Source organism: Prionailurus bengalensis, chromosome B1, assembly GCF_016509475.1.
Source record: "Prionailurus bengalensis isolate Pbe53 chromosome B1, Fcat_Pben_1.1_paternal_pri, whole genome shotgun sequence".
Taxonomy (NCBI): domain Eukaryota; kingdom Metazoa; phylum Chordata; class Mammalia; order Carnivora; family Felidae; genus Prionailurus; species Prionailurus bengalensis.
In genome coordinates, this window is record NC_057344.1 from 51,737,220 (window position 1) to 51,762,691 (window position 25,472).

Here is a 25,472-nt window from a genome sequence, read left to right on the forward strand (position 1 = left end):
GACATAAACACCTTTATAAACATAAAAGTAAAAGAAGAAAAGAATGCTTTAAGGCAACATGTATAAAGCTCTTTCCAGTTTACAAAGTGATTTTATATATAGGCATATACGTTTAAATGCATACATAAATATATTTAAATATATACATATATATACAATAATAGTTGTATGTATGACCTCACTGTTCCTACCATAACCTATAAGGGAGAGGGTGGGAAGCCCCACTGAACAAAGGAGAAATCCAAGGCCAGGCACAGTTCCAGGGTTTGTTTGTCCCTTGGCCTCTGGGTCACAAATGACAGAGGCAAGGCTTTGTCAGCCTTCAAACTGCCAACACCACATCTCTCCCTCAGGGCTGCCTCAGCCCATTGATGAGGGTTGGTTGCAGGCAGAAGAGAAGCAGCCCATTCTTGATGAAGTGAAAACCAAGGGCCACAAGCCCATAAATACTGCACCGTGGGGAAGACACTGTGACTGCAAGTGTCTGGATTCAAAAACAGGAAGGGGGAAACCAGCACAGAGCAGATTTGGAATCAGTCCATGGAAGTTGAATGAATAACTCCAAATCCTGCTTTCTCAGACACTTACTGTGGCCTCTGTGAGCAGGACTGCTCATTTCCTTGAGAATGTTTTTGTCATTTTGTCATCATGCTTCACATGGTGGGAGTGGTGGGGGAGGAGCCTTCAAGAGGCCACCAGAGGACGGATCCTACTGAGGAAGAAAAGGGAGCAAAGACAGGGGACAGACCTGGCCCAAGGAGAGGGCATAGAGATTGGCATAGGCCAAGCGGTTTCTCTTCCCACAATCCTATCATTGTGTAGTAGTCAGGGTCCTCCAGGGAAACGGAACCAACAGAACATATGGAGAGAGATACATAAAGATTTATCTTGAGGGACTGGTGCATGAGACTTCAGAGGCTGAGGGGTCCCACTGTCCACCATCTGCAAGCCTGAGGCCCAGAAGAGCCAGAGGTATCATTCAATCTGAGTCCAAAGGCCTGACACCCAGGGGGAACTGATGGTGTCAGTCCCAGTAGAGTCTGAAGGCCCAAGAACCAAGCATGCTGATGTCTGAGGACAAGAGAAGATGGACGTCTTAGATCAATTGATCAACTAGAGAGCAAATTCTCCCTTCCTTTGCCTTTTGGTCCTATTTGGATCCTCCATGGATTAGATGATGCCTACTCGTGTTTGTGAAGGTCTTCTTTATTCAGTTTACTGATTCAAATGCTAATCTCTTCTAGAAATACCCTCACAGACATACCCAGAAATCATATTTTGCTAGCTATCTGGACACCTCTTACCCCAGTCAAAGTGACATGTAAGTTAACCATCACACACTGGTCCTAACAAATACTGTAAAACAACATGGGGCAACCCCAGTGTGCAAGAACAACAGGCAATCCCTGTCTTTGCTACTTAGGTTCAGTGACAACTGGCTAGCACTCCACTCTACAACCCATCATCAGATGCAGATGCAGACAGAACCTTCATTTCTTCTCTGGGAAATGGATAGGAGCAGTTGTTCTGTGATGTGTGGATGTAGAAGAGACTGTGCAGATGCAAACCTTGAGTCTAGAACCTCCTGGGCAGCCATCCAACCCTCATAGCTGTTTCCTTCCCTGCACAGTGAAGATAATCGTGTTTACCAAGAGTTTTGAGATGATGGTTGTGAAGCCCATGGCACTTGGTAGGTCTCTGTTTTGGCTTAGCTTGTTGGTAAACAATCATCTCTTGGCTATACAATCCAATGTATTGATTTATGGGGTTATCTCCACCCCAGATCCAGAGGAGGTTATGATCTATCTTATCCCGATTTCCTCTCTCTTCCCTGAGCTCTTGCAGTGCTTTATCTCTTCCCCCTCATTTTCATGCTGACTGTATCATTGACGTGTATGCATGCAGCTTATTTCTCCTACTACACTAGGAGACAGGGTGGGAGCTAGGTTACTTATTTTGGGGTCCCCAGTGCATAGCACATTGAAGGTGCTCAGGAAATGTTTGCTGAATGCCTAAATGAGTACAATTGTCCCTGCTCCTTACCATGGTTTCTATCAGCAACCATCCAAAAATAGGTGATCCTTCTTCTGACCTATTATTGTCAGAAAGTCAATAGTAGCCTAACACATTGCCTGCATTAGTCATCTCACTTCACCTCATCGTGTAGCCATCTTATCATCTCACATCATCACAAGAAGATGGGTGAGTACAGGACAATAACATATTATGAGAGACAGAGAGAAAGAGACCACATTTACATAACTTTTATTATAGTATATTGTTATAATTGTTCCATTTTATTAGTAGTTATTGTTGTTAATCTCTTATTGTGCCTAATTTATAAATTAAACTTTATCAAATGTATGAATGTATAGGAAAAAACAGTATATATAAGGTTTGGTACCATCCATGGTTTAAGGCATCCACTGGGAGTCTTAGAACATATCCCTTGTGAATAAGGGGGCACTACTGTAAATAGGTGAACATTCATTGGACAGAATGGTCATACGATTCTCAATCTGAGGCTGACCTGATACATAGTCAATGAGGTCGATGTTAGGATTTAAAAGCATTTGAGGACCCTTTGATGTTCTGACACTATTTGGAGCCAGTTGTGACCTACTCTTTGAGACTGCTCAGCCAATACTCAGAGTTAAAATAAATAAAAGTTTATAATCACTCCCCCTTGGGCTAAGACTGATGTATAATGAGTGGCACCCCAGCCATTTCTCTTGCTTATCTGTTATGCTGGGCTGGCCCCCCACCAAAGCTCAGGGCCTGGAACCACTGAACCCCAGGAATCACTTTGAGAAAGAGGGTCAGCATCTGATGGTACCCACCTTCGTCAGTCAGGGTTGGGAAACACAGAGCACAGTCAAAGGGTTGACTGAAAGAGTTGAGAGAAGAAACATGGGTAGAGGGTCCAACAAGGGACTGTGATGTGCCTGTAAGATGACAACAATGGGAAGTCATTATTGCCCCTGTGCCTGAGGGGTGATGGGGAAAAAGCATTGCTGGGTCAGTAAGAGGTGAATCTACAGAGCAACCACCCATTGGCCTTGAGTAAAAAAATGCAGATGTTGCCAAAGCTATAGGCCTGGCAGGGGATGGGAAAACAAATAGCCCAACCTCTCTCTTCTCACCCTCTGATCTGCTGCTGGTGCCTGCCATTGGCCAAGCCCAACCAGAAGACAGAGGGTGCAGGGGTCTATGAGGCAATCCTTATAGGTCAAATGTCTAAGAATGGATCTGGAGGGGCAGACAGAGATTTAACTAACCAAATACCCCAAATAACATCTGCTTCCAGCCAAAGGAAATCCTGGACAGGGGCACTGGTAACATGTCTGAGACCTTAGTACATTTTTGCTCCAAAAACCCTCTCCACAACCCTCCTATGTGCCAGGCTCCAGAGAGTCACTGGGGAGTCATAATCCTGCCCAGAGGAGTCTACAGTCCTGGAAGAGAAACAAACAGTCATCTTTTTTAACCTTCTTGAATTTGGTATCACCTAGAGCACTGGAGGGGCTTCAAATCTCCAGATTGTGACCCAAGTTACTCCAAAATGTTCTCTAGACCCACATAGATTTCATATGAACTTCAGTAACCACTAGTTCATGATGGGTCACTGTTTACAAAACATTTTCATAGTATTGTATATAATCTTCACATTGTATCATGAGGAATGCAAGAACTAATATTACTTTTTATACTCCCTACTTTTTTTCAAATGAGAAAACTGACAGATGTAAAGGGAATCCAATCTTCATGACTCTAGAAACCCTGCCCTCTTACTGTAAATAAGGGTGGCTAAAGGCCTAACAAGGCTCCCAAACTCACCCTGCCTCCTAATCAGGCCTGAGGAAGCCTCAGGGCCCGGAGGTAGAGAAGACAGGGCTCAGGGGATCGGGACAGACCATACCACAGTTGTCTGAGCAGAAAGAGAGATGATAGGGGCATGAAATGGAGTGGAATACTCATGCCACAGAGCACCTACAGAGGTAAGAAAGTATCTTTGGCTCCTGTCTAACACCTTAGTCACTCACTCTTGTGCAAATAGTTCAGAATGCATGCTCTTCCAGTATCCAAGAAAGAGAAACCACCATGGTGGGCAAAAGCAGCAAGATTCTCAGCACATAGACCACAGGACAAGATGCACCCTACTGTACAACCTCATCTTCACTGGCAACTTCAAGATTTCTACAAGCATGTGCACTGATCCTTTGTGATTGCAATGAGTTGAGGAAGATCAAATCAAAGAAAGCAGAATAGTCAAAGCATAGATGCAAGGTAGTGGGTCTGGGGAGAACTTGGTTTCCATGACTGTTCAGTTCTATCCTCAAAATTACCGGCATTGCTCAGGTACTGCTTGCTGGAACTGAAGGTACTGCTTGCTGGAGCTGAAGGCAGCTCTGGGTTTAGCAGGGAAGCTGGCAGAAGAGTACCAAGTCCCTGGGCTCTTGCTTAACTAGGAGGTCATCCAAATAATTGAGGGACATCCCAACAGGAACTGAGTCTATAGACACAGTGGTGGCTGCTACATTTGCTACTACTATCAATGTCACTGAAGTCCCTACATAGGACCCACCTGGCCAGGGGGCCCCACCCCATCTATTGGCAGAGCAAATCTACCTCCAAGCATTATGTCTCTTTCACCTGTGAACTCACTAACCCCCAAGTAGGATTCCTCTTCCTTAAGGGACACCAATAGGCATGGCCTCTCCAGTTTCCTTGGGACCCTCACCACCCAGAATTAGGGGCCCTACATCCCTCAGGATTACATCCACCCAAGCCTTAGGTACTGTTGAGTCTTCTTAGTCACTTTTTCTGCCACGCATAAGTAAAAATATGTAGATTGTGAGCTTTTTGTCTTCTCTTGGTTACATTAACATGAGCTAATAATAATAAATGCACAGAACAGTTGAACTGTGGAATGGAGGGAGACAAGCAAAGGCTTGGGAGTCAGTAGACTGATTCTTCATCCTAATTCTGCTATGGACCAATATTCAGCCTTGAGGAAGTCAGTTTACTTCACTGGGTACAAGTTGGTGAGGGGATAAAAGCCCATGTGCTTTCCAAGTGACCCTTGATCCATAGTAGCCCATGATTATTATCTCCTCCAAGAGGAGCCCCTTCTAGGCACCCAGAATACTCTCATGTTAATCTCTGGGTTTTGTTCACCCTACCATGCCTTGTTACTCCCAAACCACCCCCAGATACCCAATGCCTCATGTACTTTCTGTTTTCTCTTGGATGTCCTAGGGAACATAATTAATAAAACTCATGTTATTCTATGAGACCAATTCATTCCTTTGTTCTGCAAATACCTATTGAATATCTATGAAATCCTTGGTGTTGTCAAGAAAGAAGACTAGGTAACCTTTTGGGACAGGGTTCTTCAATGTTCTCACTGGGTAAAGGAAAACCCTTTGATTTACACACTAAGATGTCCAAGATGAACATAGGGGAAGGGAAGGAAAAATTAGATAAAATCAGAGAGGGATACAAACAACAAGAGACTCTTAAATACAGAGAACAAACTGAGAGTTGCTGGAGGAGAGGGGGGTGGGAGGATGGGCTAAATGGGTGATGGGCATTAAGGAGGGCGCTTGTAATGAACACTGGATGTTATATGTAAGTGATAAATCACTGGGTTCTACTCCTGAAACCAATATTACATTGTATGTTAACTAACTTGTATTGAAATAAATGAAAAAATACAATAATAAAATAAAATAAGCAACACTAAAAGCTTCCCATTTCCTCTGCTCTTCTCTTCCCTTCCCCTCCTGGCACAGAGCTATTGGTTAAGGGAGTAGTTGGTAAGGGTGACTGGGTGCCTACAGGGATCATGGAGGATCTGGGAATTTTTTGTACTGTTCCTGCAACTTTTCAGTAGGTTTGGAACTACTTCAAAATAAATATTAGTTACTTAAAAAGCATGAATAGTGAGTGGAGAGTCAGGAACAGCTGGAGGCCAATGGATGGAATGCTTGGAGGTAGCAGAAGTCCCCCCAGGTTAGGCCACTGCATTGACCTGTGGACAAAGGTCCATTTGAAGAGGCCAGCACAGACTGAGAACCAGATGGGGATGGGGCTTGGGCTCATGTCCTGATCTGCCACTAATTCCATCATTTAATCAACAACTCCCTATGGATGACCTGTCCTCTGCCAGGCAGTGTTAAGTGCTATGTGGGCATGGAGGAGTTGCTTCATCTCTCTGGGCCTCAGTTTTCTCATCTGTAAAATGGGTTATTTGGACTAAGTGATGCTTTTGGGTCCTTCCAGTTCTCACCCTTTCTGAGTCTGTAACAAGAACTCTAGGATGCCTTGTGTCAGGGCCTTGAAGAGGGGCACTGGGGGCATTTGGGGTAGGTTACGTCTATCAGTATGAAGATGGCAACATGAGGCAAAGGGAAGAGAAGCAGGTTTGCAGTCAACCAGAACCCCTCAAAGTCCCAGTGCTACTCTTTAGAAGCTGTAAAGCCTTGAATTTGGACTAATGAATTAACCTATCTGAGCCTGGTCACTGCTCCTATGTAATATGGAGACATCAACACCTGCCCTGCAAAGTCAAAGCCTCTCTTCTTCCCCTTCCCCCTCGAACTGCATCTCAGGGCCCCACCAGCCCCAAGGAGCCTGCTTCATAATGACCTCCTTGGATGACAGGCACTGAGGCAACAGGAAGGACTGTTGTTTTAACTGCTCTGGGTTTCCTCCTTTTGTCTCTGGCATTATAAACAAGCCTATTCCCCAAAGCCACATCTGATAATCCAGCTGCAGGAGGTCAGCGGTCAAGCAATCAGAAATGCTTTTAGCTGGGATTAGGTAATTCAGAGCTGGACCTGATGTCCGCAGCAGGTCAAAACTAACCCATCCTCGCTGTCACTCAGGCTGCCTGGGCATAGATGCCCTTTGGGAAGTTGACTGCCGCCCAGACAGAGTGGGAGTGTCCAGGGCAAGGCTCAGCCTGTCCACACAGCTCCCATGAAACAGCTCCAAGCCTGAGGACCTTGGGCCATGACAAAAGGTTCCTGTTAAGGGAGGCTCTTTGTGGCATACAAAGCACTTTCACCCACTCTCAGTTATCCTTGGAAAGCATTTAGAGTGAAAGATCAGGGGCCCGGAGAGGAGAGGGATCTGCTTAGGGTCCAAGGAGCAGGTAAGGAGAAACAGTTTGAGTCTGGACTCAAACTGAATGCTCACACAGTTAAAGGCATCAGTTCACATTCCCCAACCATCTGGGCTCATCACAGCATCTGGTGAGTTACTGTGCCCCCTTTCACAGTCCGAGGAGAGCACAGTATTTCCTTCCGTATTCATCTACTATATTGAAATCAAACTAGTTAGGTGATAGATTCAATGAGGTGATAAATTTACTGTGTGTGATGTTATGCAGGAACCAGAAGACTTTTCTGGGTCTTTTTGGTATTAAATAGAAGAATAAATATATCGGTAAAAAATATAGTCCAAAGAACTCCCCCTTAGTCAGTTGACCCACTTAAGAATATACTAGATGCTCTAGATAATGCGCTCAGTTGAGCTTTCCTGCGAAGAAAGAGTTAATGTAGATGTTATTTGTGGTAACTTATCTCCCATATAGGCACTTATTTCCCTAAGTTGGTTGAGACAGGAGGGCAAAGAGACGGGGGGAAATAGGAAGAGAGAGAGGAAAAATGGGTTCGTTTCAAGATCAAAAGATGCTCAGAGATCCAAAAGGAAATACAAACTCTGGGGGTGGGGGGATTTTCAGGACTCTGTATCCTCCTGATAAGGAACGAATTCTTAGGATGGCTCCACCCTCCTGTCTGCAGCCCCAGGGCCAGGTCCCCTCTCCAGCAAGAGCAGGCAATGGCACCCACTCCTGGAGCTGGTGACCAGAGGCCAGAGCAGACACAGACCTGGGGAATAATATCCCCTAAGTCCACAACAGGAAAGAACAATTGGACAACACCTGCTTTGTAATATTTCATTAGTTTCAGGTACGGCTTATGTCAATTACACATGTGAACACAAAAATACTGGCTAAGTTTACCTATTCAAATTAAACACACATTCAAACAAATTTACACTTATTTGTAGGCATTAGTGACTCTCACTGAAGTCTAACCAAATAGTAAAACAGTTTGGTTCATCTTCATGATAAAAGTTTAAACAGAAGCGTTGAGATAGGAACTTCCCGTGGATGCTGCAACTTAAGCAGAAATTTAAGACAGTTTCACACAGAAATAAAAAATTGAAGGAAGAAATGAAATAATTCCTTCCCTTGATTTTTTTTTCAAAATATTAGATAAAAGTTTCTACTCAAATCATTTGAGAGTGGGAATTATTGAGATTAGAGCTGAGGCAAATAAATGCGATCACCAGACAGAAGGACACAGATTAAACCCATTATCTACTCAACAGATTAATGGAGGAGCTCCAGCAGGGCAGTTGGGGCCAGGTGTTCTTGCTGCTGCTTTCTGACAGAGCAAGCAACACATTAGCTCTGCTGAAGGCCCTTCACTCACCCTCAGTTCTTCTCCTTGTAACCCCATCAGCAGCAGGAGAGAAAGAGAAACAGGACATATAGACATTGTATTATCCATGATTCAGGTAATACAATTCTAAGTGTGTCAACCTGACCTACCTGTTTCTCTTTGTTTCCTGATGATGTTTTCAATTTATTTAACAAACCATGCTATTTGAGCATCTTATTATGAGCCTTTCAGTTTCATGACAGTAGAGAAAACGTGGCCAAACTGTACTTAGACTACCAAGGCATCAAGGTATCCACCCCATAACAAATCAAATCTAAGAAATGAATGAAAATAAACTTAGTATATATATATATATATATATGTATGTATACACACACATATACATATGTATATATGTATGTATATATACACACACATATACATACATATATGTGTGTATACATACATATATATGTGTGTGTATACATATATATATATATATATATATTTTTTTTTTTTTTTAAGGGGATGCCTGGGTGGCTTAGTCGGTTAAGTGTCCGATTCTTGATTTCGGGTCAGGTCATGATCTCACAGTTTGTGAGATAGAGCCCCACATCAGGCTCTGTGCTGACATTGCAGAGCCTGCTTGGGATTCTTCCTCTCTCTCTCTCCTGCCCCCGCCTCCCTCAAAATAAATAAATAAACTTTTAAAAGTATTAAAAGATGAATGACAGTTAATTTGGTAAAGATAGATGAACAGCATTTCAAGTAGAAGGAACAGCATGGGCAAAAAAAAAAAAAAAATCCCTGTGGCATTTCCCTCTTTTTAAAGGATGGTGTTGGTAGAACGTTGTATGGCATATATTTATTACAGGGTTCTAAATCCTGAATAGTCAGTGTTGGTTGTTGTTGTTTGTCTTTTGATTCTACTTTAATCTACTTAAAAACAAAACAAAAAATAAAGCTCCCTTGGAATGACACCAATCATAGGAAAGAAACTACGGAAACTGGAAGATTTTGGAGTAAGATTTTGGAGACAGGCTGGCCCAGGAAAGCTGCATGATTTGAACTGCTCAACCCTGTTCCTTTCACTTCAGAAATGGTACTCTTTTAACAGTGAAGTCTCATATACCTCAAATAGTTGGAAAATGAGCCATTTTGCATAAGTCAACTTTCCAAGTAACAAAAGTTTTACTTCTGTGTAACGCCAAGATTTTTTTCTATGCTCTAAATCACTAAAATTTTTTAAAAGAATTTATAAGAGACAAGAAAAAGACTGTTGCAATATTAACTATAAAATAAAATACAACATTTTTCATATGATATGGAGCAGATGCAATGCCATGGCTCAACAAATCCTATGTCATATTCCTCCTTCCTGAGTATATGACCACACTTTGTCCTTTGCAGTCAGATGGCCTATGTGACCAGCTCTTTCCAATGAAATGTGAACAGATATGGAGGCCTCAAGTTGGAACAGTAGAGCCAATTAAAACAGCTTGGACCCCTTAGTCACCACTTAAATGACAATAGCCCCAGAGGGTTGCCTGTGTAGGTGAGAAATAAACCTCCATTGGACTAAGCCACTGAGATTTGGGAGTTATTTGTCAATGCAGCCTAACCTAGCCTATCCACACTAATGCATGATATAAAAAGGAGAACAAATAAAAATATTTTTAAATTACATGGAAAGAAAGTACTCCAAATTTTTCTAATTTTTCTTAGGTGATGGTACCTACAGGTAATTAAAAAAAACTGGCTTTGTATATTTTCAATATTCTATCATGTAATACATTATTTTTAGTGGAAAAAAATTAATTTTATTTTAAAAGCCCCAAAAGTTATTGGTGGAGGGATAGACACATAGATGAACGGAATAGAATAGAGAACTCTCAAATAGACCCACACAAAGATCTCCAACTAGTTTTTGACAAAAATGCAAAATGAGAAAGAATAGTTTTTTCAGTAAACAGTCCCAGAGCAATTGGGCATTCTAAAGGAAGGAAGGAAGGAAGGAAGGAAGGAAGGAAGGAAGGAAGGAAATTAATCTCAACCTAACCCTCATGTCTTATACAAAAATTAACTCAAAATCACAGACTTTAATGTAAAATATAAAATAATAAAGCTTTTAGAAAAAATAGAAGGAAATCTTTAGGATCTAGGTAAAAGTTCTTAGACTCAAACACATGATCCAGAAAAAGAAAAATTGATTAAATTTAACTTTATCAAAATCTAAAACTTCAGTTCTGCAAAAGACCTCATTAAGTAGATGAAAAGAAAAACTACAGAATGGGAGAAAATACTTGCAAACTACATGTCCAACAAAGAACTGTTATCTAGAATATATAAAGAAACCTCAAGACTCATAAGGGAACAAAGAATCTGATTAGGAATTGGGTAAAAGACATGAGCAGATACTTCACCAAAGAGGAAATATGTATTGCAAATGAGCATGTGAAAAGACGTTCAACACCATTAGCCATGAGAAATCTTTACCTACCTATCAGAATGACTAAAATTTTATATGCCCACATTGCTGATGGGAATGTAAAATATTGCAGCCACTTTGGAAAAGTTTGGCAGCTACTTATAAAACTAAACAAGCAGCTACCATAAGACCCGGGAATTGCACTCTTGGGCATTTATTCCAGGGAAATGAAAACATAGGTTCACGCAAAAGCCTTTACATGAGTGTTCATAGCAGCTTTATTTGTAATAGCCAGAGGCTGGAAACAACTCAGGTGTCCTTCAATGAATGAATGCTTAAACAGACTTGTGGTACATCTATCCCACAGAATACTACTCAAGCAATGAAAAGGGAACAAACCATTATTGATGCACACCACAAATTGTGAGGCAAAATGTTGCATATTCTGACTCCATTCATCTTCCTTTCTTGAAATGGCAAAATTATAGAAATGGAGAACAGAGGAATGGTTGCCAGAGTTAAGAAGGGAAGTGGGTGTGGCTATAAAAAGGCAAAATGAAGATTCTTTGTGGCGCAGGTTATGTCTATATCTTGACTATATCAATGTCAATATCTTGGCTGTGATATTGTACTATAGTCTGATGAGATGCTACCATTGGGGAAAATTGAGTAAAGACTATAGATCTCTCTGTATTATTTCTTACACCTGCATATAAAACTACAATTACCTCAAAATAAAAGACTTAATATTTTGAAGAGTTTTTAAAAGTCCCAAGAGGGAGAGTGATCAAAATTTTTACCATGTGTGGCAAAGACTGTTAATACCCACCTCCCTTTCTTCTTACTCACAAAATCCTAAATATTGGAGGCTGCAATATATCTAATTAATAAAATGACATTTCCTAAATTCTTTTTTCAGGTGGGGATAACCAATGAGGTTTTTTTTTAATGTTTATTTATTTTTGAGAGAGAAAGAATGTGAACAGGGGAGGGTCAGAGAGAGGGAAACACAGAATTTGAAGCAGGCTCCAGGCTCTGAGCTGTCAGCACAGAGCCCAGCATGGGGCTCATGAGATCATGACCTGAGCCAGTCAGAAGCTTAACTGACTGAGCCACCCAGGCACCCCAGGATGACCAATGAGTTTTATGCAGAAGTCATTTGGAGGAGTTTCTAGGAAACCTCTCTCAAGGGTGCTAAAACATTTTCCCCCTCACTCCCTTCTCCTTCCAGATGCCTGGAACATGTACACAATGACTACAGGCACCATTTTGTCATCGTGGTGGAATCTAATACTAAAGATAAGAGATAGAAGGAGCCTACATGCCAATGGCCACAGAACTACCATACCAGCCCTGGACTGCCTCTGAGTTTTTCAATTAAGCCACTGAAACTTGATTTTCCATCATTTGCAGTCAAATATATATGTGCTACCGAAGTGAGCATACCTGCAGTCACATGTAATCTTACTTAGTGCACCATACAATTTACCACATCTCTCAATGCCTCACCTCCCCCTGTCCAGTCCCAAACATTCCCGTCCCCACACAGAGGAATGGTGACTTGGCTTGGGGCTTAGTTGTGCTTAAGGAGCAAGAGGAAGTCTGCAGAATTGAAAAACCAGAGATGGCTTTGATTCATTTATGTTAGAAAACTCTCAAGAAACTTAAGAAAAACAAAAATAATTGGGTAGTTAAAGGTAAGAGAAAAATGGAGAGTAGTACTGGCTAAAATCAAGAGGGAAAAAATTTGGAGGGAAAACTAGAAAAAATCAGGAGGGAGGGGAAGATAGGTGAAGATCTGTTGGATATTTTGCTATGAAATGACCCCATGGGGCTTCTTAGGGAGGTTTTAGTAAATAATTGGCTTTGGAAAAAAAATTTTTTTAATATCAGAATGAGTTTCTCTGATTCTACCAGTATGCTGCAAAATGCCAACAGGCAGCTCAAGTATATTTTGGTTATAAAAGAATTGTCTATGTGCCCAGGGTCCCCTAAATTAAATGCTTAGTAACTTAAGGGAAAGATAAGAAGAATGCAGGGTGCTCTAAGGAAGCACAAGCAGGAGAACATCTACTCTACCCAAACCATGATCAACTTTTAAAAATTGCAAAAATATTTTTGAAGAGGAATGTCACAGACATTCTATTTCTCTCTCTTTTTTAATGCAGAGCTTCAAGCAAGACACAGTGAAGCTTATGGTTACATGGGTGCAGTTAAATTTTGGTTCTTTTCCCCACCTACTAGTTATTTATGTAATTTTGGCTAAATTAACTAGTAGCCCAAGCCCCAGTTTCCTCGTCTGAAAAAAAAATTACCCCAAGTTCTACATGAAAGCATAAGTTTGAAAATGCCTGGCACCCTGTAGGTGCTGGATGTTAGTTCTTCCACTCTTCTGATGGTTCCTAATCTGGCTTCTGCCATGGGATGATGGGTAGTCTACTATGGGCTCCCCAAAGACCCGAGGATCAGTGATGAGAGACACATTCTTGGCTTCTCAGGAAGGGAAAGCATTTAGATTAGTGTATTGGGCAGAGGGGAAGAGTGTCTTTCCATCTGTCTCTTTTGCCAGGTAATAAGGTAACAAAGAGTCTGGAAAAAGCTGGAATGTGATCCAGTAATCCCTGCATAAGGAAAGAGAAGATCCTGGTTCAGCCAAGAACCTAATGTGAGTGCTGGAAAAACACTCCTTTCTCACCTGGGGGCTTGCTGGCTACTTCTCACCTGGGCAAGTGGTGGTAGGTGACAAAGCACCCAGCTCCCGAAACATGTTGATGGAGTCATGGAAATTCAGAGAATGGAAGCAACTGGTATGTTACAAGAAACTGATTTTCAAAACCAGAGCAATAAAACTCTATAGAGTCTGTCATTCTGGCAAATGTGGCCAAGGGTGGGTGGGAGGAGATTGGGAGATGATCAGAAAGGGTAGCAGAAACTTCCAGGATCTGTCAACAAGGGGGCATGTTGCCAGGGATAAGTTTGGGATGTGAGAAGGTCATGTGGGGTCCTGAGAACATCCAGCCCAATTCTGCCCTCTGGGAAAGCTTATGCTCTGCTCCTTGACCTTCTTCTCCAAGAAGACCCAAGGTCTATTCAAGGTCTAGGAAACTGGACTGCTCAGGACTTGGACCAGGTGACTGAGATGCTGTCTCACTGGGATAATGAGGAATCAGAGATTTCACACCATATCTCTGGACTTCTGATTTCTTCTCCAAAAAATGAGGAGGCTGGACAAGTTGGCCCTTAAAGACGTTGTCCATCCTGAAAGTCTATGACTCTACAAAAAGCCAGTGGCTCTCCTGAATTGTAGCTTCCAAAGAAAAGCAGCCCATAGCAGACCATCCCTGTGCCACCCTCTGCTCTTTGAAAGGCACACAAGGTCACACAGGTCTGATTCACCCCTGCTCTCAACTAAACAGAAAAATGTAACAACTAAGAGTTGACTGGGTCAAGGTGAGCTAATAGCATCTATAAACAAAGACCACCTCTCCCTCTCTAGCTTCTGGCTGGTTCATTCACCAGTCTGGGCCTCAGCCTATTCATCCTTTTTCATTAATAAAATAAAAACAAAATCCCTTCCTGTTTTGTAGGCTTGCCCTGAGGATGCCATGAAGCTGGTGAGTAGTGGGAGCTCTGGCAATGCCGTAGCTGGAGTTCTCAAACCTGGTTACATGTAATAATCTACCTAGAACACGACCTCAGAGATCTCTACCAAACTGGCACTTTCTAGTGGTTCCTGTGGGACTCTAGCATATAGCCAGGAATGAGAACCACTTCTCTCCAACTCTGAGTAAATACATGTTATTGCTAATAAAAGATGAAAAAGTCAGCTGAGTAGTTATTTAGCTTATACAACACTAACAACCCATTTGACTGATTTTTATATTAATGACCATTTATTTTAACATTGGATCTCTTGGATTTCTTTTTTTTTTTTTCATTTTTTTTAATGTTTGTTTATTTTGCAGAGAGGGAGAGAGAGAGTAAGAGAGTGCAAGCAAGGGAGGGACAGAGAGAGAAGGAGACACACAATCTGAAGCAGGCTTCAGGCTCTGAGCTGTCAGCACAGAGCCTGACACGGGGCTCAAACCCACAAACTGGGAGATCATGACCTGAGCCCAAGTCAGACACTTAATCAACTGAGCCACCCAAGCACCCCTGGATCTCTTGGATTTCTATAATGTGTTAAATTATTGTGGGAATGAAGAAATACACAAATAGAAGAAATAAAATCTTAAATTAATTTCTGTAAAGATCTTCTCCAAACCAGTGGTTCCCAAACCTCTGTCTTCAACACCAAATCATCCAAACCATCAGAGGTTTGGGTTGAAGTCCCAGATTTTCCAAACATCACTTCCTAGAACTGAATCCAAACTTTTGAGGGTGGGAATTGGTATGAGCCATCATTCTAGGTGATTCTGAAGCACAGCCAGGTTAGAGAATCACTGCTAACACATTCTGGGATGGGCACATCCTGCCAGTAAAGAAAGCCTCCAGGAAGGGAAGCAGTCATGTGCCCTTGAGCCTTCAGCCTCTGCTGACTGGGTCTCCATGTTCCCAACTATAAAACTATGGGCTCTGGAAGTACTCAGAAACATAACCCACAGGCTGTTTCCCACTGTTCGAGGGAGTGCAACTCCCATGTCACTACCAGGCCAGGTGGAGGACACATTCATTATTGGTCACCAGTGCAAGATTCCATACTGTGAACCCAAAAGGCAACTGCTGATGTGGGCTTTCTCCTCCTTCCAGCTTGCATTTTGTCTCACTCATAAAGCCTGGATTCCTTCAATACCCTGTTGGCCACCCTGCCCCATCTTCATTCTGTCATTCAGTAGATACGGACTACACCCCAGGCTGGGCATTGAGGCCACCCCAGAGAGCATGACAGGAGACATCCTGCACCTCGGAGCTTAGAGCCTCATCTGGAGACAGGAGAGAACCAGGCTGGGTCAGGAGAAGCAGAGGGTGCATCAGACTCAGCAATGTCACTGGGAGAGCCTGCTGTAATGAGGATCTCATAACACTAGCACCTGTTTATGTTACACTTTCCCTGACAGTCTGATCCCCACACAACATGTGGGACCCACCACTATCATCTCCATTTTGTGGTGGGAAAATGGAGAAGTTTAAATACATAAATACATAAAGAGATTTAAATACATAGAGACAGGCAGAAGCTGTGGAGGGAAGCTGGGGTTTGAACCCAGAAGCATGGACACCAGTACTGGTTTTCTGAATGGCTAAGTATCTTACCTGTGTGTGCTGTGTTAAGATATTGTCTTTCATTTATTAACCTAGTAAGGATTTTGCATACCTTACTAGGAGCCTTGGGAGCATGGACCCAGAGAAGAGGCAATGCAGGCTCTAGAAATTTCCAAGGAATCCTGAGTCCCCAGTATGCACTCCGGGTGGGGCACATCCCCTGGTGTCTCTGGACTCCTCATGCCCTAGGAAGGAGTGTCAATGGAGATGGGCCAGGGCCAGCTCCTCTAATGTCCAGGGCTCAAGGTGGAGCCTCTGTTACCTGCATCTACAGGTGGCAGGTGTGGACAGAGCCTTGGACGTAGACAGGAAGTTGGAGTTCTAAACCAGCTCAGCTACTTACCAGCTATGTGGCTAGGCAAGTGACTTAACTGCTCAATGCCTTACATACAAAACAAGGAGACATGCTTTCCTCAGAAAGTGCTAGGAAGGTTGCAATGAAAATTTTAAAATGGGTGTTGAAGCCTATTATGGTATGTATGCTCTTAGGCACTTTGCACCTATTCTTCTCAAATGACAGCCCTCAGTGGTTAGCCCCCTTAGGTACTGCTTCAGCAGAAGGCAGCTTGGCCCTGGACTACATTTCTTGCAACGTAGTGTACCTCCGATGATGCATCTGTGCAAGCCCAGCCATAAAGTCCTGGTCATCTTGCCCCTAGTCAAGGAAGCAGTCAAGAGCTGTCTACTTTCAGAACTTCCTGCAAAATTGGTTGAGTCTCCACCAAGACTCCATGGCAACCCACTTCTGCCTCTGCCAGTCCTATTTATTCCCTCTAAGGGCACCTCCCAATAAACCTCAGTACCCTAACCTGCCTCTCAGATTCTGCTTCCCAATGAACCCAATCTGTGGCAGCTGAGAGCATATTTTCATTGTTGTTGCTGCTATCAGTTTTTTTTTTTCAATTGTGGTAAAGTATACATAACACAAAAGGTACTGTCTTAACCATTTTAAGTGTATAGTTCCATAAACTATATAAAGTATAAAGTATATTCATATTGTTGAGTGGTCATCACCACCATCCACTCACAGATCTCTTCATCTTGCAAAACCTAAATTCTGTCCCCATTAAATACTAACTCCCCATTCCCCATTTCCCTAGCCCCTGGAAACCTCCTCTCTACCATTTCTGATAGAACCACCTTTTTTGTTTCTGTGAATTTGATTCCTCTAGGAATCTAATATAAGTGAATTCATATAGTATTTGTCTTTTTTATGGGTGGCTTATTTCACTTAGCACAACATCCTCAAGTTCATCCATGTTGTAGCAGGTGTCATAATATCCTTGTATGTATATGTATACCGCATTTTCTTTATGCACTCATCTATTGATAGATACTTGAGTTGCTTCCACCTTTTGGGTATAGTGGATGCTGCTGCTTTAAACATGAGTGTACAAAAAGCTGTTCAAGACTCTGCTTTCAATTATTTGGCGTATGTACCCAGAGGTGGAATTGCTGGATCGTATGTTGATATTATGTTTAATTTTTTGAGCGACCGCCATGCTGTTTTCCATAGTGGCTGCACCATTTTGCATTCCCACCAACAGTGCACAAGAATTCCAGTTTCTCCACATCCTCACCAACCCTTGTCATTAATTGCTTTTCAATGTAGGCTTCCAGGCCTCCTCCTAGAGGAGCCATGTTTTTTAAATGCCTTGGGCAGTTTTACAACAAATAGATTTGAGAACCACAGTTCTGAAATCTAGTAGCCACACCATCCTGCTCCTGCATGGATCTGATTGATACACATCTCCAAAATTTTAAAACAAATCACAAAGAATGGTGTAACGGGCATGGACCCTGATGTCCAAAGCCCTGGGTTCTTTGTCTTATTTGAAGTGACCTCCATGTCTTTGCCAGTAAAATGAGACCCTCAAAGCCGAAAAGCAATAAGGTCCATCTGACTCTTGTGCTAGAGCTCCAGGTAGGATCTCATTTAGAGAAATCATTTTTGCTGAGCATGGACAGACATTACACACACAGGGGAACTGGACACAATCTTCCACCTTCTCAGTGTTTATCTTCCTCAACTCTGCACATATCTCCCCTAGAGACACCCCTGGGGATCTCAACCTCACAGCTTTCCTATGTCACTTACTAAGGGTTAAGTGGGGAGCTTCAGGAGCAAGAGCATCCACCCCATGGTCAGAAGGAGCGAGGGCAGTGAAGGCTGTGGCCAACCGCTCCCATCCAGGATTTGTTTCCTTTCAGAGCTGTTGGCCATCCCTGAGCCTAGATAGGAGTCTGTTCCTTAAAACAGAAACCTGTTGGGGGGGGGGGCTTCCCTTCCCTCATAAAACCCTTGTATTCACTACTCCAATGGGTTGACAAAGCTCTTATAGAGGAAGAAGAATGAGATTTTAAAATTCCACAGACATGACTGTCTTAGAATGCTAGCAAAATCTATTCCACTATGAAAGCCTTCACTTTCCCCAAACCTGCTTGCTGACCAAACTACTTTAATTGTGGCAGTTAGAGTATCTTTCTTAAGCCCTTAGGTGTCTGTCAGGCACATGCTCTAGGTACTGGCACTATGCTAGATTCAGGAGGAAACACCACACACTGTAGTAACACTGCAGTGCTGATTTGTGAATTCTCAGGGTCAAGAACTTTGCCTGGGAAAGACTCTGTGGCCACTGAGTCTGTCCTTATAGATCAGTAACCTCCCTGGTGGGAAAGTGGGATGGATTGCTCCCCTGACTCCCAGAGAGCTCCGTTTCTCTTATGAAGGATGGCAAATACCTGTTTAAACTTCTTTTTGATATTCTGGTGAGGGGCCTTCCTAGCTGTGCCCCAGGTACAGGAAAATCTCATAATGCTGTGGGGAGGTGTGCAAGTAAAGCCTTATGGACATGACTCTGATTGGAAAGGGACATTGCTGGTCACCTCCTCTTTCACACTTGCTGACTTTCTCACTTGCTGACAGACGCCTGATTGGGTGACCACATGTTTCATGAATCTCTTCCAGCCACAGAGGTTGAATATTTGACTAGTCTAAACTAATCATGTAATTCTGTTTCCCTTATCAAAGGACATGTGATATCACCCTGGCCAATAAGAGGCTTCTAAAAAGGTTTTTTTTTATACATTAAAAAGAATACAAGTCAGGGATTCGTCTCTTCATGCTTTTGATTGTTGTTTGTGGATATGAGTTTTGGCACTTCTACAGCCACCATGTGACCACGAGGACAAAGCCAAAAGAATTCTAGAGTCTTAACTTGGTCAAGCCATTGAATTAATCAACCATGAAATCACTCTGCCTCTGGGCAACAAAATCCTTAACCTAAAAACACTTTTAGCTGGGAATTCCGTTTCTTTTAGCCAAAAGCATCCTAACACAACAGTGGCCCAACATGGAGCTTTGACCAAAGGATCCAACAGGACACAAGGCAGCATCAGCAGGGTATTAACTACAAACCTGCATTATCCACATGTAGAATAATGAGCTACCGCATGACTTGGCACATAAAATAAACTTACTGAGCACCTTGTCATATTATGGATGAGGAATCTGAGGCTTAGGGAAATTATAAGAACCAAATTCCGTAGTTCTTTATATTTCATAAATTGCTTTTATATTGGTCATCTCACTTAATCATTATAAAAATTACTATTATTATCTTCATTTTATAAGTGAGTAAGCTAAAGCTGATGTAGAATATTAAACTATTAATAGTTACATTGTGTTTTATAGCTTTATGCAGTTCTTTGTTCATCATAATTTCTCTAATTATTACCTTTAAATCGAATCTGTAAGGTAGAGGTTTGTAAATAAAGAAACGGGCTCAGAAGGGTCAACTTGGCCAAGCTCCGCTAAGGTCCAAAGCTGTTCTTCCTACATCAGTGACTCTCACAGTGCAGGCCCTGGACCCACAGAGTCAGCATCACCAGTGAATGTCTTAGAAATGCAAATTATCAGGTTCCACCCAGACTCACTGTATCAGAAACTCTGGAATGGAGCTCAGCAATCTGTGTTTGTTTACAAAGACCTCTAGATGATTTTGGTGCACACTTATATTTGAGAAGTGTTTGCTTTGTACTACAGCTGTCTCTTCAGTGACCTGTCCAAAGTTATCCTTCAGGTTAGCCAGAGCTCTTGGTCAAGGGCTAAGTGTTCTTTCTAATACAAAAAGTCAAGGCTAAACTGAAAAAAGAATATGGACTCCAACCATAAAGATAAAAGCTAAGATCACAGTTGATCTCAGGCTATAAAATCATGAAGCATATGCTATACTATAAGTAAAATATTTCCCTTCAACCTTGAAGAAAATTATTTTAGGATCAATAAGCAAAGATGATACTGTTGTATACTGTATACATCACATGATCAACTCATAGAACTTAAAACCCCAACTAGTGGGATGGCCAAGATCCAACCAAAGGAACTGAAGACTGCAGAAACTGATCCTTAATGAGCTGGTGAGGGGAAGGCAGACTATAATATCAATCACCTACTATGCACCAGACATTTGACAAATGTGATGTTGTCTCATCTCAAACAATCCCTCTTGGTAGCTATCACCCTGCCACGTAAAGTACCTGAGACTCAGGAACTTAACTAACTCGCCCAAGGTTCACCCAGTTAATGAGGAATGAAATCATTGTTCAGATAAAAGCCTGGTTTCCTCCAAACTCTGAAATATTTTGGCTATTTCGCTTTATTGTTGATTATGCTGCATCTGGGAGAAAAGCTTTCAAAGAAGCCCACATAGAGCACCAATGTCCTATCTGCAGCTGAGAGATTGGCTAGGTCCTCAGGACCCACTTACCCCTCTTTGCTTCTGAATCCACCCTACTCTGTACTCTGTGCAGGTGGTCAGGGAGCATCACGCTCATTTTTATAACCCTCAAATTGCCTAGCACAGGGCTCAGAACAGAACAGGTGCCCTTAAGTGTTTACTGAAAACATTCTCAGATACTGCTGTTGAGGCACAGCCCTGAGCTTCTGGAGATGATGGCATTGGAAGGAACAATATCTTCCCAGCATGTCTACTATGCCTCAGGCCACTGCTGGACAAATGAACCCTTGGTCTGAGCAACAGTGAAAAAAATCTTTCTGTTCCTGTGTGGTTGGATTGTATCAGCCCAGCACCTCCTGCAAGCCACAGGGTGGTTGCTCAAGAGATATTGTTGACAGATTGATTTACCGACTAATTTATACGACATACTTATCCAATGACATAGGTATCTTGGAGGGAGTTCAGAGGAAAATAACCAAGATGATTAAAGGATTGGAAAATGTGCTTTACAGGGAAAGGTTATGGGGACTGGGGTTATTTAACTTGGAGCTGAGAAAGCTGCTGAACACTGCATGCATAGGCTATTGCACTGGAAAGAAGATTTGGCTCCTTGACTCCATCCTGCTAGCTTTCCACCTAGAACACCAAAGCCCAGAGAGCAGGGCTATCATGCAGTCAGCAGGTCTAGGCGTTGTGACCACTAGTCCGGTGGTCTCTCAGCAAAACCAGGTCCCCTGCATCAGCACACACACACATGCATACACACACACACACACACACACACACACAAACCTATGTGCATACACATGCACAAACACACAAACACCCAGTCACATACACACACATTACAGGCATGCACACACACAGACACGCACATATAGACATGCATACCCACACACATATACACAAACATACGTTTAAGCACGTTGGTGCTGAAAATGGCAACGAGCTCTCCTATTTCCCCCAGCTTAGATAAGGAAAGCAGACCTGTCTGAGACCACCATAATAAGAGGATTTCTGGATGATGTTTACATATCTAAGAGCATAAACAAAGAATAATGCAGGTTATACTTCTCTAGAAATTTCCCAGAGCAGAGGATATTCTCACTGTCTGAGGTGTACTTCTGGGCTGTGGGAAGGAACCAGATGCCCTCCCGGGCCTCCTTCATGGTTACACTGCCAGAAGGCAGTGGCTCATGCCCCCTTGCCCATCACTATGGAGTGGACCTCCTTCTCCAAGTACAGGATGAGTCTGCAGTAGGGTGGAGCCCAATGGGAAGGTGCAGAACTGAAGCACAGAGATAATTAGTGTCAGTCATGCTGGACTTGGCTGAGAGTCTGCCCTCACTGGCTGTGTGCCCTCTGCAAATCACCCAGTTACCCCAAGTCTCAGTCTTTTTGTCATTAAACCTGGGACAGGAGGATGGCATTTGCCTCAACCAGGGATGACTAAAAAGAGCAACAAGGGGGAAAGAGGTTTGAGGCAGACCTGGGTTTGACTTAGTGGTGCTTCCATAATTTAACATCTCCATGCCCCATTTTCTTCTGTAGGAATGGGTGCAACGATGCTAACCCTGAAGCCAGTAGAGGAAATTCAATAATGTAATTCCTAGGGACTCCTGACCCTTTTTCCTGCCAATCTCTATATTCGCCCTGGCTCTTTATAGCCTTCTCTTGAAGTCTTGATCCTCTGAGAAGCAAACATGGCCCCTGAACCACCCTGCCGTGGGCCATCCTCACCCTGTAGGAGTGGAGGGGCACCTCCCCCCCACCCTAAGAGACTGAGGGGGTTCCTCAGGAGGGATTTCTCCCTCTCTGGCTCCAGTGACTGCATTGTCCACCCCCTCGGTGCAGGTGGGAGAACCAGACAGGCTATATAATATTAACATCCTGTAAATTAACGAGCAGGAACCTGAATCTTAGCAGCACCGTGTTTAAACATGACCTACCACCAAACAGCCCAGCAAGCTGGGGGAAGAGAACCAATCTTGCATCACCACATGCATCCTGCTCAAGACGTCCCTCCCAGAGTCTCAGGCTGAAACACCTCCTTTTTGGCTGTGACTTCCCAGAGCCAAGATAGTCTACCCCTGGGGCGGCTGACCCTAAGAGACACAGACCTACTGAGACTCAAAAAGACTCACCATCCTCTGCAGAGCAAAAGAGCATGGCCGGCTCCTCTGAGCCCTCTGAGACCCCAGGGAAGTGGCCAGTGGAGGAAAGCCAGACCACTGTGGATGCTTGCCCCTCTCTCTGAAGCTGATTCAGCCTCCCGGAGCCACAGGACTAGTGGCCTTCTTCTGGACAGCCCTTGCGGCTGCTCTCCTTGGCTTAAGAGCCCAGAGCCCCAGCCCCACAGAGCAGGTGACCTACCTCCTCTGCTTAAGCAGACAGTCCTTTTACATGAAAGCCAGACACCCAGCAGCTCTCCTCAGAACAGAACTGGATTATGACAAACTGAGAGAGGATTAGTGGAGGACACCATCTGCAGAGAGAATAATTAGCTTAGTGGGTTACACAGATTGTTCCTGACCCTCTGCCCAAGGTTTCACTCTTCAAGACTGTTAAATACAGCCCCCATGGGCTTTCAGGGAAGCCCTCCCAGCACCAGGGGCTCCCACCTGATTCCAGCTGCTTGGGTAGGCCATGAGCAGGCTGTGTGGACAGGGGGTGCTCCATGGAAACACAAGTACTGAGCTAGAAACACCAGGGGAGAAATGGTTAGCTGATTCCCATCTCCCTGAATAAATCAGAAAAGGAAATATGATGTCATTGCAAGACATAGGAATTCGGTGTATGAAGTCCTAAAAGAACAATCTGACAAGTACACATATCCATCAGCTGTTTTCTGTACCAATGCTGAATAACCAGTTTCCCCCTTGTAAGACCCTACTTACTCATTTTAGACTGAAGTGATCATTTTGGCTTTACATTGACAACACTTCTGGTGAAATTTTGAAGCCTGGAATTATCAAATCCTCTCTCTCTCTCTCTCTCTCTCTCTCTCCCTCCCTCCCTCCCTCCCTCCCTTCCTCCTTCTCTTTCTCTCTCTGAGAGCAGGAAACTATTCTTTCTTAGAAAATTCATGTTTAGGTTCAGGGTTGCTTAGAGGCAGGAATGAACTATGTAACTTGAAACTTGGTGGTTTCCTCAATGGAATTTAATGAGGTTAAAGAGTCACCTGCAGAAACAACTGGAACTGATAATGAATTGCCATCAAGAAACAAAGACTTAGCCAATGTGTGTTCAATATAAATATGACTGATCAGTTCTACAAATGAAATCCCTCAAGGCTTGCTTCTGGCTGACAGATACAGGGTTTAGTCCAATTAGATGTGCACAGATGTGTGTTACAGAGTGGAGATCACTCTGTATTTGAAATATAGGTGTATTAGTCAAGATCCTCAATGACATACAACCAATAGAATATTTAGAGATATAGATATGTAGAAATAGATTATGAGGGATTGGACTATGCAATTATGGAGGCTAAAAAGTCCCACATCTGCAAGCTGGAGAGCCAGAAGGACTGGTGATATAGTTCTTTTTTTTTTTCAATATGAAATTTATTGTCAAATTGGTTTCCATACAACATCCAGTATTCATCCCAACAGGTGCCCTCCTCAATACCCATTACCCACCCTCCCCTCCCTAATCCCAACCAGAAGGTGTGAAAACCATCTGATGATGCAAGTCCCAGCCTGCATCCAAAGACCCAAGAACCACCTAGAACCAGGAGAAATGATGTCCAAGGTCAGGAGAAGATGGATGTTTCAGCTTATACAGAGAGAAAAAAATCACCTTCCCTCCACTTTCTTCTTCTATTGGGGCCCTCAGCGGATTGTATGGTGCACACTCACATTGGGGAGGACAATCTGCTTTACTGAATCTACCGATTTGAATATGAACCTCTTTCAGAATCACCTTCAAGACAAGTCCATAAATGATGTTTTACCAGCTATCTGGGCATCTCTTAGCTCAGTCAAGTTGATACATAAAGTTAATAGTCACACTGGGCTTGCCCAGGTAATTTTAATAAGAACAAATATTGTCAAATACAATAGTCATTGGCTGAAATCCAGATTTTTTTTATGCCAACTGTAGAACATAAGAAGCACAAACACATTTCAGATGGTATGTATTGGTTCATTGAGTACCCGAAAAGTGTACAACATTCATTGGTATTCAGTAAATGCCAATTCATCTACCCTATGAAGTAGATATTATTATCATACCAATTTTTGAATGGAGAAACTGAGTCCTGGAAAACTTAGCTTTCCAAAAGACATTTGGCTGGCATGTGGTGGGGTCAGAATTTGGATCCAGGCTGCTTGGCATCAGCTTCCATGTGTCTAACTACTACACTGTACTTTTTGTGGGGAGAACAGCATAGGCCCAGAGAAGGAATGATTTTATTAAAGGAATAAGAAAGATAATGAAGTGTCAAGAAGGGAATGAGAAGAGTTAAAAAGCAAGAGAGTGAAGAAAACCAAGAAAAGAATGTTTCAAGTATGGAGGAATCCAGCCAAAGGCTGTTGAGACATCAAGGAAGAAAAGGTGGGGAAATGAATGCCCCTAGTTGCTGGC

The 25,472-nt window shown here is 42.9% G+C and overlaps 1 protein-coding gene across 1 annotated transcript in view; it reads right to left on the reverse strand.

Moving 5' to 3' along the window:
- RP1L1 (RP1 like 1) overlaps nucleotides 1-23,270 on the reverse strand; it is a 50,643-nt gene extending 27,373 nt beyond the window's left edge. The window contains exon 1 of the mRNA XM_043565093.1: nucleotides 23,030-23,270. The gene's annotated coding sequence lies outside the window, so the exon portion shown is untranslated. The remainder of the gene's footprint in view (nucleotides 1-23,029) is intronic.
- Between the last annotated feature and the right edge of the window lie 2,202 nt (nucleotides 23,271-25,472).